This window comes from Rhinatrema bivittatum, chromosome 9 (genome assembly GCF_901001135.1).
Source record: "Rhinatrema bivittatum chromosome 9, aRhiBiv1.1, whole genome shotgun sequence".
Taxonomy (NCBI): domain Eukaryota; kingdom Metazoa; phylum Chordata; class Amphibia; order Gymnophiona; family Rhinatrematidae; genus Rhinatrema; species Rhinatrema bivittatum.
The window spans coordinates 244,533,188-244,550,732 of NC_042623.1; the positions used below are offsets into that span (position 1 = coordinate 244,533,188).

General features: G+C 47.7%; 1 protein-coding gene across 15 annotated transcripts in view; it reads left to right on the forward strand.

The window, feature by feature from the left end:
* The window catches only part of TBL1XR1 (transducin beta like 1 X-linked receptor 1), an 854,914-nt gene that overhangs the window by 353,398 nt on the left and 483,971 nt on the right, over window positions 1-17,545 (forward strand). For 3 of the 15 annotated variants that reach the window (XM_029616819.1, XM_029616820.1, XM_029616827.1), the window contains 2 exons: window positions 2,101-2,162; window positions 2,776-3,014. The exons of 10 other annotated variants lie outside the window; for them this stretch is intronic. The gene's annotated coding sequence lies outside the window, so the exon portion shown is untranslated. The remainder of the gene's footprint in view (window positions 1-2,100; window positions 2,163-2,775; window positions 3,015-17,545) is intronic. 2 more of the 15 variants (XM_029616821.1, XM_029616828.1) reach the window with 1 other exon arrangement.

The window sequence follows — 17,545 nt, forward strand, 5'->3', positions numbered from 1 at the left end:
AATCTGGTCTCCAGACTTCCTCTATCCGAGTACACCTGAGTGCCATTGCTGCTTACCATCGAGGGGTAGGGGATGCCCCGATATTGGAGCGTCCCCTTGTGGGGCACTTCATGAGAGGCTTACTACAGCCGAAGCCTCCACTATGTTCCCCTGGATGTGGCCTGGGACCTCAATGTTGTGCTAGCATGGCTCATGCGGCCTCTGTTTGAGCCCCTGCAGTCCTACTAATTCAGACACCTCACTTGGAAAGTCATTTTCCTAGTGACGATTAAATCTGCTTGCAGGGTCAGCGAGCTGCAGGCCCTGGTGACCTACCCACCTTACACAAGGTTCCTCTATGACCAGATGGTACTACGCACTCACCTTAAATTCCTGCCTAAGGTGGTAACTGACTTCCACCTGAATCAGTCCATCGTGTTGCCCACCTTTTTCCCAGGTGAGCGGGCTCTGCATACCTTGGACTGTAAGCGTGCGCTTGCCTTTTACTTGGATCGCACCGCAATCGACAGGCAGTCCACCCAACTCTTTGTCTCCTTTGACAAAATCAGTCTTGGAGTTGCGGTAGGCAAGCAGACCCTAGCTAACTGGTTGGTGGACTGTATTGCTTCAGCAAGCAGGCCTTCCGCTTGAGGGATGAGTGAAAGCGCACTCAATCAGGGCCATTACAACGTCAGTAGCACACTTCCATTGAGTACCTATTGCCGACATCTGTTGGGCCGCGATGTGGAGCTCTTTCCACACCTTTGCAGCCCATTACTGTCTGGACAAGGCTTGTCGGCAAGACAGCGTCTTTGGCCAGTCTGTCCTATGTAATTTGTTTCCAGTATAAGAACCCAACTCTTCCTACCTAGGGCCCACTGTGAATTTCAGGCTGCCACTTCTTTACCAACAGCACCCCTGTTGTGCCTGTTGCACATTTTTGGGTGCTGGTTGAGCCGCTATGTTCTGAGGCAGCCTGTAGCTTGCTATTCACCCATCTGTGAGGACTACCATCCTGCTTGTCCTGAGAGAAAGCAGAGTTGCTTACCTGTATGTAACAGGTGTTCTCCCAGGACAGCAGGATGTTAGTCCTCACAAAACCCGCCCGTCACCCCGCGGAGTTGGGTTCACTTCATTTTCTTATTTTATTTTTCGCTCGTACTTTTGCTATCAAACGAGACTGAAGGGGGACCCCGTGTGGCCACAGGGTTAGTGGCATGCTCAGTGAGCCAGTCAAAGTTCTAGAAACTTTGGCAAAAGTATTCTGTGGCAGGGCTTCATCTGATGTCACTCATCTGTGATGACTAACATCCTGCTGTCCTGGGAGAACACCTGTTACATACAGGTAAGCAACTCTGCTTAATATTAGCATTTCACTGCCCGTCTCACCATCTTGGCCAGGTGGATGGTAATATACTCCTATCAATATGCTCCAGCTGAAGCCCCCTCTTTGGCCTTCTGTTGCATCCTGGGTTCTCAACATTGACCTGACAAGGCTCATGCGCTCTCCCTTTGAGCCACTGTAATCCTGCGATCTGACGTTTCTCACCTGGAAAGTTATATTCCTGGTGGCGATTACTTTGGCTCGCGGGGTCAATGAGCTTCAAGCTCTGGTGACGTACCCGCCATACACGAGGTTCTTCCTAGTCATGTAGTCTTACGTATGCATGCTAAATTTCTGCCTAACAGGCCGATTCAGTACCGACATGTAAAAAAAAAGTGCGGCAATGTCCGGCGCCCGCTCATTTGACGCGCTCACATTTTGGTTCGCAATCCGCTTGATTCAGTATTCAAATTAGACGCAAATCCAAGCGGTGTCAAAGGAGCGCCAAAAGCGCGCCTATCATGCTGTAGATGTTCGCAATCGATTTTACTTATAGGATGTTATAGAGCGCCTATACAGTATCCAGGGTGCGCTGCTTCCATACATGTCATTTCTATGGAACGGGAAATGTCATTTTGAAAATGTAACGAAATGTTAGGTTCCAAACTTTTCATCGATCTGGAAACTTATCTCGTTGTTCCCCCTTTGTGACATCGTTGCGTCATAATCCTACCTTGGATGTGTATATAAGTCGCATTGCCAAGTAAAAATGTCCCTTTGTATTTGGTTCGGGCCAGGACAGAGCGGTTACAGCGGTACCTTTGGATATCTTTTGGAAGATCAGCAACAGTTTCAGCAGGTAAGGGCATACTATTGCATTGTTCTTTCCAACAGACCCCGCGTAGATACAGAATGGACACCGGGACAGATGCCCTGAGCACCCGGATGTCCATGATCAGATGCCCCACTACATTCCACATCCGGGCGCTCTCCGGAAAGAGGCGGGAACGTCCATGATCGGAGGCCCCTACCTTCCAAGTCCAGGCGCTCAAGGCAGTGGCCATGGATGTTGGAAGGCAGCTCTTTCTGGACTTCCATGATCGGAGGCCCTGCTGCCTTCCAACGTCCATGGCCGCTGCCTTGAGCGCCTGGACATGGAAGGTAGGGGCCTCCGATCATGGACGTTCCTTCCTCTTTCTGGACGTCCATGATTGGAGGCCCCGCTACCTTCCACATCCGGGCACTCAAGTTGCTCAAGGCAGCGGCCATGGACGTCTTTATTGCATGCTCTGCATGAGCTCATCTTCTGTTTTGTTGATTTTGACTATTTAATGTTTGCTATGCATCTGCTCCTCTTCTCTTTTGTTGATTTTCAATCTTTATTGTTATTAATTCTGCTTCTGTCAATTTCCGTCATGCTGTCTCTCCATTCATTAATCCCGGTTCTTTTTTTTTTTTTTTTCCCCATTCAGGCATTATCATGGCTGGAAAACGTGCTACTGCGCAGATCGAGGCAGACTACGGTGAACATCAAGACCAGGAAGGCACAAATTCTAAACAGCCGTCCAAAAAGCGAACCCGTAATGCTCGCTTCACGGATTAAGAAAAGGAGTTACTGTGCCGTGCTGTTTGTGACAAATATAAAGTTCTCTTCCAGTTCAAGGTTTCTTGCTCCACGAAGAAACGGATTTGGGAGAAGATTGCGCAGGATGTGAGCTCCCTTTCTTTTTTTTTTTTTACTGACAATTTTTATTAGGTTATGTATTACACAACAGAGTACATAACGCAGCAAAATACAACAAGTCAACACATCAGAAACAGTGAGAAAAACTCTGCATCATGTACCCCCCCACCCCAATATCCCTCCCCTCCCTCCCAACCACCATGTGCTCAATGATATAGAGTTCGAAATCCAGGAACATTGGCACATCAAAAAGTGAGAAATCATCCTAAGAGAACAAGTAATACAGGTTACCAACTAAACACAATCGACGGTGCTTAAGGTCTTAGCCAGGCCTTGACAATGCTTGTTGTTTCTCCCATTGCAAATAAGGGGACCATACTGCTTGAAATTTGGAGGTGTCCGCATGAAGTTCCGCTGTAATCGCAGCCATCTGGCAGGAGTAGTGGACCTTATGCTGTACCAGCCGTAGTGAGGGTACATCCGCTAGTTTCCAAGAGCGGGCTATGACCAGTCTGGTTGCAATAAAGACTTGATGACAAAATAATATATGAGTTTGTTTGATATGTAAGGGGGGATGATGAAGAAGCATAAAACTAGCCTTGAGTACCCCTGAAACTCCCAATAGATTCTCCACCCATTTCGCCACTGCAGCCCACAAGTCCTGCACTTTTGTGCATTGCCACCAAATATGAAAAAAGGTGCCAAGCTGTCCACAACCCCTCCAACAGTATGGGTCCAGATGGGGATATCTGCGCTGCAAAAGCTGAGGTGTTAGGTACCAGCGAGTTATCATTTTGTAACAATTTTCCTGGAAGAGTGCCGACACGGAGCAGCGGCATGCTTGTTGGTAGATACGTGACCAGTCCTTTTTTGTAAGCGTCAATCCCAAATCACGCTCCCACTGGCCCACATGCGGGAAAGGGCTCTCATCAGTGTGAGCTAATAAGGCATAAATTTTGGAGATCATCCCGCAAGTTTTATCCGTTGCGGCACAGAGGTCCTCAAAAGGGGATTTTCCCTGCTTAATGGATCCCAAGATGCAAGGCGAACGAAGAAAATGAAGAATCTGATTCCCGGCCAGAAAATCAGAAGAGGGTAATTTGTAAAGAGCTTGTAGCTCCGGCCACGTCATCAGAGTCTCGCCTTTAAGCAAGTGTTCAATGCGTCGGATCCCCTTTCTTCTCCAGGCACCGAATACTCCATGTTGGCGGCCCGCCGGGAATTGCAAATGATGATAAGACCAGTGGAGTGATAGTATCCACGATCTCCCGTCAGTTTCACCTTCCATGCGTCCCATACTCGTAACGTAGTGTCCAGGGCTCCTGTTCTCAGCCCCATGGGCAGCCATGTATGTCGCGGTTGCCAAATGAGCTCCGTTAAGGGTGTTCCCCCAAGGACCTGTTCCTCAAAAGTGACCCATTGCTTGGGGGAGCGACGTCCATGAGCATCAGGAATAGCTTTCAATTGAGACGCCGCATATAGCCAGACTAAATTGGGTACACCCAGTCCTCCCCGATCGCGGGATTGGAACAATAAGCGTCGAGACACCCTAGGCGGGCGTTTACGCCAGATAAAGTCAAATAGGATCCTCTGCCAGGAGCGGAGTATTGCAGTAGAAATGAAAATAGGAATGGTGTAAAAATAATACAAAAAACGAGGAATAACATTCAGTTTTACAATAGCCACCCTACCCAACCAGGAATATTGCCCCCTGTCCCAATGGTGGAGATCCTGCTTAATTTTAGTCAACAATGGTAGATAATTGAGTCTAAAGAAATCAGATATCTGCGCTCCGATAGTGACCCCTAAGTATTTCAACACCTTGGTGGCTATTTTAAAGGGATAACGCTGCGCCAGGTCTCCCATAACCTCAGGGGACGCATTGATATTCAATATCTCCGTTTTGTCCCTATTGATCTTGAAGCCCGACACCTCACCAAACTCCTGCAATTCCTCCGTAACTCCTCCAATAGAGGTCAATGGGCGGGTAAGCGTTAAAAGAATATCATCCGCAAAGAGCGAAATCTTCATCGGACTGGGCTCCATTGGTACCCCTGAAATGGAATCCGATCCCCGCACCCTAGTCGCTAAGGGTTCCAGGAACAGTGCAAATAATAAAGGCGACAGGGGACAACCTTGTCGGGTCCCACGTTGAACTGGGAAAAGCTCCCCATACCTCCTGTTAACCTTAATTCTAGCTCCAGGATCCTGATATAGGCACTGGATCCAACGTAGAAAACCAGGGCCGAAAGACATTTTTTCCAATGTGGCGAACAAAAAGTCCCAATGAACTAAGTCAAAGGCCTTTTCCGCGTCTATGGCCATCAACACTAAAGGGACCTGGGCAGTAGTGGCCCACCATATCGCATCAGTCACCTTTCGCACATTGTCAGCAGCAGTTCGCCGTGGTATGAACCCAACTTGATCAGTGTGAACCAACAAAGGGAGAACGGAGTTTAGCCTAGCCGCCAAAACTTTAGCCAATATTTTTAGATCGACATTGATCAAGGAGATAGGTCTATACGAACCGCACTGTGTGGGGTCCCTTCCCGGTTTTGGAAGGACAGTTATGCCCGCCACGTTGGAATGCAAGGGCAATCTGGCTCCCTCCCGCAAGCCATTGAAAAAATCAGTCAGGGGGCCCGCTAAGTATGTGCTAAATTTTTTATAATAGCCCCCGGAAAACCCGTCCAATCCAGGCGATTTTCCAGCCTTAAGGTCCTTTATGGCCTCCTGCACCTCTATAACTTGTATGGGAGAGTCTAAGTAGCTTTGCTGGGACTTGGTCAGTGAGACCAGGGGTAGTGATGCGAGATATCGGTCCACTTGTGCTGCAGTGATAGTGTGATCTTCCGCATAGAGCTGGGCATAATACTTAGTAAAACAATTACGTATATCCCTAGTCAGGGTGAGCATAGTGCCCTGCCTATCTCGCACCTTAGCAACGGTAGTTGAATAAATACGCTGCTTAAGCAACCTTGCGAGAAACCGCCCCGCTTTATTGTGGCCTTCGAAATAACGCTGTTTAGCTTGTAACATGGCATGGGCAATGTGTTCAGCGTCCAACGTATGTAATTCGGTGCGTTTAAGGTGAAGGCGCTCCAGGACATTACGTGTAGGGCATTGGGAGTGTGTCCTAGTCAGTAATGCAATGTCACACAAGAGAGCAGTTCGCTGTGCCTCTCTCTATTTCCGCAAGGCAGAGGAAAGTGCCAGAAAATGCCCCCTCATGACCGCCTTAGAGCCCTCCCAAAAAATTCCCGCGTCCTGCACCGTCCCCTTGTTCAGAGTCAAATAATCTCTCAGGTAAGCCGTCAGGAAGTCGCTATGTTTGGGGTCTTTTAACAGTTCTTCCCGTAGTCTCCAAAACCGGAAACCCGGGTCAGGATCAGTCAAGGTGACCGTGATCCACACAGGAGCGTGGTCGGACCACGTAATATCCCCAACACCGGTAGACATCACCTGATTTTGTACCCCCTTATCTACGAGCAGAAAGTCAAGTCGAGAATAAGTAGTATGGGGATTAGAATAGAAGGTGTAAGTACGAGACGTAGGATTCCGCTTTCGCCAAATATCAATAAGACACCAATCATGCATTAAATTCGTCAAAGAGGACGTAGCTTTCCAGCTTCCTGCCTTTCTAGGGTGCGAGGAGTCGACTCTAGGGTTTCTCACCACATTATGGTCTCCGCCCCATATTAGAAAACCCTCCGCATATGAGGACAACACAGTGTCCAAGTGTTGAAAAAAGAGATGTTGGTCACCATTGGGTGCATACACACTGATAATGGTATACAAGCGATTATCTAACTGTATCTTTAATAATAAGAAGCGGCCCTCAGGGTCTGCAACATGCGATTTATATTCAAAAATGACTGATTGAGCCACAAGGATACCCACCCCCGCATATTTAGAGGTGGGAGAACTGGCAGCGAAATACCCATGAGGATAGCCCACAAAGCGCAGTAAGTGTTCATGATGTTTTCTAGTATGGGTCTCCTGTATGAGTGCAATATCTACGCGTTGACGCCTCAGGTCTCGAAGGAGGCACTGTCTTTTTATGGGAGTATTAAGGCCCTTCACATTCAAAGACCAGATCTTCAATGCCATAGGGTAGGCCAGATATGCCTAAGATGACCCCACTGCTGTACCCGTCCTCTCTTGCCAGGCCCGGATCCCCCTGCATATGAAATAAACCAAACCAATTCCCCTGAGCACATGGATAGAAAACCCCCCTCCCCCCCCACTGCAATTCCCTGTATATCCCCCATTGGGATAACTCCTAAACCGGGGGTCTTAGTAACCAGTGAGACAAGTCTCCCCTCCGGCCTGTAGATAGTAATACACAACTTTAAACACAGCCAGAACCCCATGTAACAAAACATAACACGAAATTCGCTGATTATAGACAGCAAGGCTCAGCGCCACAAAACCTTACAGCTAGAAAAGAAGGAAAAGTACAAGTCCCTTCATCCAGGGGCTTCAGATGAGGGTGCGGATAAGTCTCCCGGAGGTGTTCTCCGCTGTCGTTCCAGGCGGCGTTTATTTCCAACCCGTTGCCAGCGCGACGTCTTCGGAATGTTGGGCACCTGAGAATCATTGGTCGAAACAGCTGATGGTAGAGGAATCTGCAGCTTGGTGAAAACCTCCGTGGCCTCAGCTAAGGTTCGTAGGCGGTAGGAGCTCCCCTTCTCCTCAAATTGTAATCCGAAAGGGAATGTCCATTTATAACGGATATTCCGGTCCCGCAGCGTGCCGGTAACAGAGCGGAATTCAAAGCGGCGGCGCATCGTGGAGGCCGCCAAATCCTGAAAAATGGAGATTTTGTGGCCCTCCCAATTCCAGTCACGCTGTTTGCGGGAGAGTGCGAACAACATCTCCCTTTCCTTATAATTCTGGAGGCACACCAAAATGTCCTGTGGTTTTTCCGATGTTCTGGGGCCCAGGGTCCGGTGCGCCCTTTCAATATGAAAACCGGGGCCTGCATCCACGACCCTCTCCCCCTCGTGCACCGCCTCCCGCATTAAAAACTGAAAAATTTGAGTCACCACCGCCTCGCAGTCCTTGTAGCTCTCCGTTTCGGGAACGCCTCGGAGCCTCAAGTTATTTCGGCGAGACCGGTTTTCCAGGTCTTCCACCTTGTCGGCTAGTTGGACTTGTTCCTTCAAGCTGGATTGAAGTGCGGCGGCCATTTTGTTTAGCGTGTCGTCGTGTCCCTCCACCCGAGTCTCCATCTCATCTACCCGGTACGCAAGGGCAGCTAAGTCTTCTCGGAGCTCAGTCATAGATTGTAAAAGTTCAACTTTGTGCTGCTTCATATCGGCCCGCAGACCGATGAACCAGTCTCGCATTTCCGCACGAGACGGTAACTCCGAGATCACCTCCGGGGCAGGATGTTCGGCTGCCACTCCGGTGCTTGGGCCTGCGGCTGGATCCGTCTCGAGCGCCCGATTATCTGGCCCCGCTTTCGCATACGTAAAGCGCGCCAAATCGCAGCCCGACTTCGGGTGTGCCATCCTGATATCTGAAGCTACCGGGTGTAGCAAACAAACGAAGCTGCAGCCACGGGAAAGTAGGTTCTGGCCGGTTACAAAAATTATCTGCCGGGAGCTCACTTGTTAGGCGACCATTCCCACCGGTGACGTCAGCGCGCCCCCCCGTGAGCTCCCTTTCTGTCTCGCCCAGGGACGTAAAACAGGTACAGCACTGGTGGCGCAACACTAGAAAAGAGGTAAAAGAAAAGGCTGCCAAAATTGACGCGGCTGCAAAGAGGACCGGCGGTGGGCCATCTTGTAATATTATGTTGACACCTGTGGAGGAGCTGGTTCTCAGTACTATGAGGCCAGAGGTTGTCGTCGGCGTGCACACACAGTTCGGCACTGACACAGGGGCAAGTTGAGGTAGGCATAAACATATATCTTGTTTGCATTGGATGTTGACTTTTGTTTTCCTGAGGGGTAAACTGACAACTCTAACTGCAACCTCTTTCTCCATCTTTCTCCACAGATCGCGTGAACGATGGTGACGTTATTAGCGATGAATCCATTCCCACGCCTGACTATTTTGTATTCCCCATGTCGAACACGGACTCCCCCAGCCAACACGCCTCCACAGAGGAAGTGGTCATACTTAATCTGTTCGATGTGTTTCCTGAGAGCCAACAACCTGAGGCATCTGCAGCCCTGGAACCATTTATAACACAACCTGAGGCATCTGTCGTCATGGAACCATTTCTAGCGTCAGAACCATCTCCGCTACAGGCTGCTGCTCCACCGCCACAGGAAATATCACAGGACCTGGAACAGACATTATTTGGAATAGACGACCTAAGCGAGCAGTTTATGAATGGAATCACCTCTGGACAGGATCAACACAATGACTTAATGCTCCAGGAAATGAGGTTGATCCGAGCTGACATCAATGGTGCGCTGGCTTCTCATGCGATTTTGCTGAAGGCAATGATGACAGAATTGATCGGTGCTGTTAGAGATGTCGCCTCAGCTTTTAGTTCCATTAACCAATAATTTTTAAATAAACATTTTTTTTGTCCATAAACTGATGTTTCTTTTTTATGTGGCATGCCACTCCTCAGAACACAGAATAGTTTCATTCAATAGTATTCTAAATAAATTGTGAGATGAAACTCGTACAATTTTTACATTCAAAAAATATATATTAAAACTAGGTACATAAATTATTTAACAAAAACAAAATATTTGTATAATGGGGTGGGGAAGGAAAGGGGAGGGACTGTACCATGGGGGAAGAGGAGGATCATGGTCATTGACGTTGATCAGACGATGCCCGCCCCGCAGGATCCCACCCCGCAGGATCCCACGCCATGACGAGCAGGGATTGAGCTCCTGCCATTACGTGCAGGAGCTCAATGATCTCCCGCTGGCCATGGCGCAGGTCATGCAGGATGGTCACCGCCTGCACTGCCATACCCTGCTTGATCTCCAGGCTGCGGATCAACCGTGCCTGGAGAGCCAGCACAGCATCCAGCGTCCCTCAAGGGCTGAGGGCCCTTCCCTGGCTGCTGCGCTGGCCTCCGGCCATCGACCCGTCGCTAGAAGCTCGGGAGATACAGGGTTGACAGCGTGAATGACGATGTCCTCCTCGTCTCCCATGGCAGGTGGGGCAGGAGAAGGGGGGGGGGCTGTCAATAACAGGGGGGTCAATAAGGGGGAGGGGGCTCAATAAGTGGGGGGTTGCCGCACATCGCCTTCCTCCTCTTCTGCCGATGTGTCTGAAAAGAGAAAAAGTGAAACCGTTACTGCTGCCGCGCATGCAAACATCCAGAACGGTAGGAAGGGGAGAACCTGCTTATAGCCATTTTTAAACAGGACCCTAACCTCTAGCATTACTGTAAGCGTGACATTTAAAAATGCAAATGAGTGGCGTGCCACACGGCATAAAACATCCATATACTTTTACAAGGCCGATGCTATTAAAGGCTCACCTTGCTGTTCTGATGGAGGACCTGATTCAGAGCTTGAGGACCCCTCGGTGGTGCTCTCTGAAAGCAGAAATACCAAAAGTGTCACAGCTGCGCATGCAACGATCCAGAATGGTACAAATGTTACATTTCTTATAGCCATTATTAAAAAAGACCTCACCGCTTGCATGGTAATAATGCCATTTCAATTGCTAACAGGACATACCTTCCTCTGCTCTTCGGTGGGCCTGCAGGTATTCGGGCTCCTTCTGCCTGATGCGCCTCGCCCTTTTTTTTTCAATGCCTCAACCTGGCGAGAATAAAACAGAAATAGGAAACACACTGTTGATATTAAACTTTTACTTTGCTTTTGAGGCAAAAAACAATTCAAACCAAACAAGTCAAGTGTCAGTTTTTCTTTTCTCACCCACAGCAATACAAAACAACCCCAAAATACTAAATGTAATTTAACTTGGATTTTTTCCTGCTAGCTAGAAGTATAAGCTGTGTCATTCTTACAAGCAACATAGACCAGACCTTTGCCAACTACAACATAGGCCTATGAACTTACCTCCCTCTGGTATGAAGACTGGGCGTTGAATTGCGCCCTGAGTGCCTGCCAGGCCTCGTTGACCCGGTCCTGGTCCCATGGGCGTCCAGGGTGGAAGTACAGGTGGCCTTCATCCACGATTAACAGAGACGCCAGCATCCTCGGACGTGGCATGTTGTTACCTTGCTGGAAAAAGCATTAAGAAAATGGCCGTCTGGGTGTGCCGTTCCACGTGCAAGCATCCTGCCGCCTGCTCCCGACGTCTGTACAGGTGATGGAACCGCAGAGCTGCAGGGACGCTGGAAGAAGGCCTGGCTTGGCGTCCTTCTCCTGACATCCATGTCTCCGCTGGTTCACGGAGTATCATGGACACCGAAATAACATAACGTAAGAAGTAATAATAAAAGGCAAGGAAGCAATTTATTGAAGCTTAAATGGGAACACAATTTATTGATTTAATACTTCAAGAACTATAAATAATGCAATGTAAAACACAGAAGACAAGGGAAAATTCCAACTAAATTTTATTTTTTTCACTATTTATTTTAAATCAACTTCTCTGCTTGCTGGGAAATGGTTTGGATGTATCATAGCTCCTGAAAGAAACATAACACAAGTTTAAACATACTGTACTGGCATAAAATGATAATATCTAGATTTTTGCAGAGCTATGTACTACAATAAAAGCGCCACATCAGTATGGAGAAATGAATGTATAACAATTAAGAACTTACACAAGAAATAAGATTCAATGATCCTTCGGACATCAATCTGCCTCGGCTGCCGGTTCCACAGGCAGATCTGGCGGCAAATTTTCTGCTCCCTCTGCATGCACACCAAATCGCTGACAAATGTGTAGCATGCATCAGGCAACAATGATGTTCGCCACCTTTTCTGCACTGTACTGCAGGTCTCCCCCAGAGTGATCCAGACATATGAATCGTCCTTTCAGAACTCCCAAAGTCCGCTCGATAACGTTTCTGGTGCTGCCATGAGTCTCATTGTAGCGTTTTTCTGCCGCAGTGCGTGGAGACTTGAGTGGAGTTAGCAACCAGGGCTTACAGCCGTAGGCACCATAACCTATAGGGGGAATAATCAGGAATTCATCAAAAACAACTTTACAGTGCTTAACATCCTAAACACATCACATATATAAATGCACACATATTATATACCGAACATCCCAGATATAGATTCCCAGGCCATAGCGATGTCATTTACCAAGTAGCCAGCCTTCACCGTACTTCCCCTCTGGGAAATGTGTCCCCATAGATGAATGTACCAGAATGTAAGCGTCATGGCAGCTCCTAGGATACTTTGCTACAACATTTAGTATCTGAAGGTGTGCATCGCAAGCGACTTGAACATTCATTGAATGGAAGTGCTTGCAATTCTGGAAGGAACTCTCTTCCTCCAACCTGGGGGTAAACACAATATGGGTGCAGTCTATAGCACTCAACAAGTTTGGCGTCCCTGCAATACCCATGAACCCACTGCGGATCTGTTGCAGCTCCACTGGATCGGTAGGATACACGATATACTTCCTCATCCACTTCATCATGGCCTTCAAGACCTGTGCCAGATGCTGTGAGAAGGAGACCTGTGTCATAAGAACATAAGAAAATGCCATACTGGGTCAGACCAAGGGTCCATCAAGCCCAGCATCCTGTTCCCAACAGTGGCCAATCCAGGCCATAAGAACCTGGCAAGTACCCAAAAACTGTCTATTCCATGTTACCAATGCTAATGGCAGTGGCTATTCTCTAAGTGAACTTAATAGCAGGTAATGGACTTCTCCTCCAAGAACTTATCCAATCCTTTTTTAAACACAGCTATACTAACTGCACTAACCACATCCTCTGGCAACAAAAGAACTTTCTCCGATTAGTTTTAAATGTGACCCATGCTAACTTCATGGAGTGCCCCCTAGTCTTTCTACTATCCGAAAGAGTAAATAACAGATTCACATCTACCCGTTCTAGACCTCTCATAATTTTAAACATCTCTATCATATCCCTCCTCAGCCGTCTCTTCTCCAAGCTGAAAAGTCCTAACCTCTTTAGTCTTTCCTCATAGGGGAGCTGTTCCATTCCCCTTATCATTTTGGTAGTCCTTCTCTGTACCTTCTCTATCGCAATTATATCTTTTTTGAGATGCGGCGACCAGAATTGTACACAGTATTCAAGGTGCGGTCTCACCATGGAGCGATACAGAGGCTTTATGACATTTTCCGTTTTATTCACCATTCCCTTTCTAATAATTCCCAACATTCTGTTTGCTTTTTTGACTGCCACAGCACACTGAACCGACGATTTCAATGTGTTATCCACTATGACGCCTAGATCTTTCTTGGGTTGTAGCACCTAATATGGAACCCAACATTGTGTAATTATAGCATGGGTTATTTTTCCCTATATGCATCACCTTGCACTTATCCACATTAAATTTCATCTGCCATTTGGATGCCCAATTTTCCAGTCTCACAAGGTCTTCCTGCAATTTATCACAATCTGCTTGTGATTTAACTACTCTGAACAATTTTGTGTCATCTGCAAATTTGATTATCTCACTCGTCGTATTTCTTTCCAGATCATTTATAAATGTATTGAAAAGTAAGGGTCCCAAAACAGATCCCTGAGGCACTCCACTGTCCACTCCCTTCCACTGAGACAATTGTCCATTTAATCCTACTCTGTTTCCTGTCTTTTAGCCAGTTTGCAATCCACGAAAGGACATCGCCACCTATCCCATGACTTTTTACTTTTCCTAGCAGCCTCTCATGAGAAACTTTGTCAAATGGCTTCTGAAAATCTACCGGTTCACCTTTATCCACATGTTTATTAACTTCTTCAAAAAAGTGAAGCAGATTTGTGAGGCAAGACTTGCCCTGGGTAAAGACATGCTGACTTTGTTCCATTAAACCATGTCTTTCTATATGTTCTGTGATTTTGATGTTTAGAACACTTTCCACTATTTTTCCTGGCACTGAAGTCAGGCTAACCGGTCTGTAGTTTCCCGGATCGCCCCTGGAGCCCTTTCTAAATATTGGGGTTACATTTGCTATCCTCCACTCTTCAGGTACAATGGATGATTTTAATGATAGGTTACAAATTTTTACTAATAGGTCTGAAACTTCATTTTTTAGTTCCTTCAGAACTCTGGGGTGTATACCATCCGCAATGACACGGGGGTTTGAAAACTTCCAGTACCAAAAATTTAAGGCACCAAGAAGTTTCGTGAACCCTGGCACAGAATGGTTGCGATTGGCCAGGGGATCAAGGTCACAGTGCACACCTTCATAGAGGAACAGGATTGCCCGTGAGCTCAGCCGGTAGGTTCGGATTACATCTCGCTCCGACATGCCAAAGATAATTGTCCGTGGGCGAATGATACGTCCAGGTCTGCCGATGGCCCGTCCTGGTCTACCGATTTCCTGGTCCTGTGCACAGATGACTCTGTCCCGCTGTGCCTGAGTGAAAAACACAAGAAAAGCAGCATAAGCTAATAATCTTGATTATTCATTTAACAAATATACATAAACAATAGAAGTGGAGCCTCAGGGACGCCTAATGCTAGATGCTGGAGGAAGGCCTGGCGTGGCATCCTTCTCCCGGCGCCAGTACAGGCATCCGTGACTCCGGTGGACCTGCGGAGCCCCAGAGACTCCTAATTTTAGACGCCGGAGGAAGGCCGGGTGCAGCGTCCTTCTTCGAGTGTCCTTACAGGCGTCCATGTCTCTGCTGGACCCGCAGATCCTCAGATGCCCAGACAGAAAAATGCTACCATTGGCTATTCAAAAACACATATACATACCTCCTCCGGTCTTTGTGCCGGGTTCTGCTGTTGGCTGTTGTCTCCAATAGGCCGTCTAGAATTCGCTCGTAGAGCATTTCTTAATCTCGCTCTCACCCGTAGAAAAAAGATCGCCAAAGCCAATATATACATGTAGTCCATGATGCTGTCCGATGCTGTCCGTTGGATATTCACGACTGTCAAGAGCACAGCACCACACTAATGCCAGGGTCAGGTTAGGCGGTAAAAATAGAGGGTAAAGATGTGGAAAATGTACAGGTTAAAGATGCGCTATTTTGGGCGCGCGTTGCTGTATCGAGGGGAATAGCTAATCCGGTCATTAAATACCATTAACATACCATCTACATGCGGCGGGCGCTAATTGTATCGCGTCATTTTCTGCACGCACTAAGGACGCGTTAGAGCATATACTGAATTGCGCGTCCGTCTTACGTGCCTAAAACACATCTAATTCGCATTCAAAAGCGCGCAAGCCCGGTCGCGATTTACTGTATAGGCCCGTAAGGTAGTGACTGACTCTACATTAATCAGTCCATTGTTTTGCCCACCTTTTTTCCCCGAGGCCTCATTCCCACCTGGGGAACTGCAAACAGGCCTTAGCTTTCTAGCTGATGTGCACGGAGCAGGAGAGAGAGAGCTTGGGGTGATAGTGTCTAACGATCTGAAGTCAGCGAAACAATGTGACAAGGTGATAGCTAAAGCCAGAAGAATGCTGGGCTGCGTAGAGAGGAATATCGAGTAAGAAAAGGGAAGTGATTATCCCCTTGTACAGGTCCTTAGTGAGGCCTCACTTGGAGTACTGTGCTCAGTTCTGGAGACCGTATCTCCAAAGGGACAAACAGGATGGAGGCAGTCCAGATAAGGGCGACCAAAAAGGTGGATGGTCTTTATCGAATGACTTAGGAGAGATTGAAGAATCTAAATATGTATACCCTGGAAGAAAGAAGGAGCAGAGGTGATATGATACAGACTTTCAGATACTTGAAAGGTTTTAATGATCCAAAGACAACGACAAACCTTTTCCATTGGAAAAAAATCAGCAGAACTAGGGGGTTATGATTTGAAGCTCCAGGGAGGAAATCTCAGAACCAAAGTGATGAAGACCAAAACTGTGAAGGATTTCAAAGGGGCATGGGATAAACACTGTGTATCCATAAAGTCTAGAGCAGTAGTTCTCAACCTTTATCCCAGGACAAGCAGGATGCTAGTCCTCACATATGGGTGACGTCACTGACGGAGACCTATTGCGGGAAAACTTCTGTCAAAGTTTCTAGAAATTTTTGATTGGCCCTGTGAGGCCACTGAGCATGCCCAGCATGCCATGATATTCTCTGCCACAGGGGTCTCTCTTCAGTCTTCGTTTTTCCTCGCTGCTGTAAGCATCGCGGAGATAGGAGCCCTGTGAGTTTTTACTCAGACATCACTGACTGAAAAAGTCGTCATTCTCAAATTATCTTTCCCATAACGGATCTTTCTCTCTCTTTTCCCACCAGACGGTGAGGAATTGGTATCGTTTTTACTGTAAGTAAGAACTTTTTTTCTCTCAGAAAATTTCCCCCTGTTTTCATTGATGGCTGTTGGTGAAAACATGGCTTCAGGCTTTAAAAAAAATGTCCGATTTGCAATCGGACTATGTCTATCACAGACCCACACCTTGAGTGTGTTCTCTGCTTAGGCGAAAAACATGTCTCATCCTGCCAACAGTGTGTAGAAATGCCTGCAAAGGGCAGGAAGCTTAGGCAGGAGAAAATGGAGCACCTTTTTCACCTCCAACTCCTTCCCTCTCCTTCGTCGACTAAATCGTCCCCAGCGGGAGTCACCAAAAAAGTGTTGCTAAAGAAACGTCGTCTGGAGGGATTGGGTGATCAGGCATCGCCAACACAGTCGACTGCGTCGATAAGGTCGGTAATCGAACAAAGGCCTAAACATAAGCATTGGCACCGACATGCCCTGACACCTGCGTTAACTCCCTCCCCGGGAGAACCGGACGCAAAGTGGCAGAAACACAAGGAAACACAGCCACCATCAGGGCCTACGACATCGATGGAACCCATACAACCATCACATGAGGTATCATCCACTCCTCTACCGCCACCGTCCATCCCTGATGTATCACACGAATTGTCCATGTTCATCAAGCAGGCGGTGATGCAGGCCCTGAAAGAACAAATTCCGGCGACCATGCCAGTGACGTCGCCGGGGTCAATACCGATGCCGGTAACAATTTCGATGCCAGCATCGATGCCAATGCCGGTGACTGCAAGTTTACCAGTAACCACGCCGATGTCGATGGCCCTATCGGTTCCGGCACCAATCTTCACGATTGCACCGATGCTCGGCAATAAAGGCAAAACTACGGTGGGTTCGAAGAGATCATCGAAGACACTACTCCCATCTTCGATCCCGAAGCCTTCAACATCGGTGCCACTCCTTCCTGGGGATCCAGGACACCCAGAGTCAGCACTACATCAAATACTAATGAAAAGATATCAAGATCTACTTGATTCTCTCCCCTCTAATCCAAGGGAAGAGCATCTTGAGGAGTCATATCCTGAAGATCCATTGCCAGGACCTTCTGGCATTCCTCCTCCACCTAAGACCTCGGCAACTCCTCAACACATCCAAGAATATGACACTTGGAGTGACACAAACTCGGAAACCTCATCTGAGGATTTTATGTCTGAACCATCCCCACCAGATCCTCGAAAGGAATCTTCTCCAGAAGATTTTACTTTCACCACTTTTGTTCAGGAAATG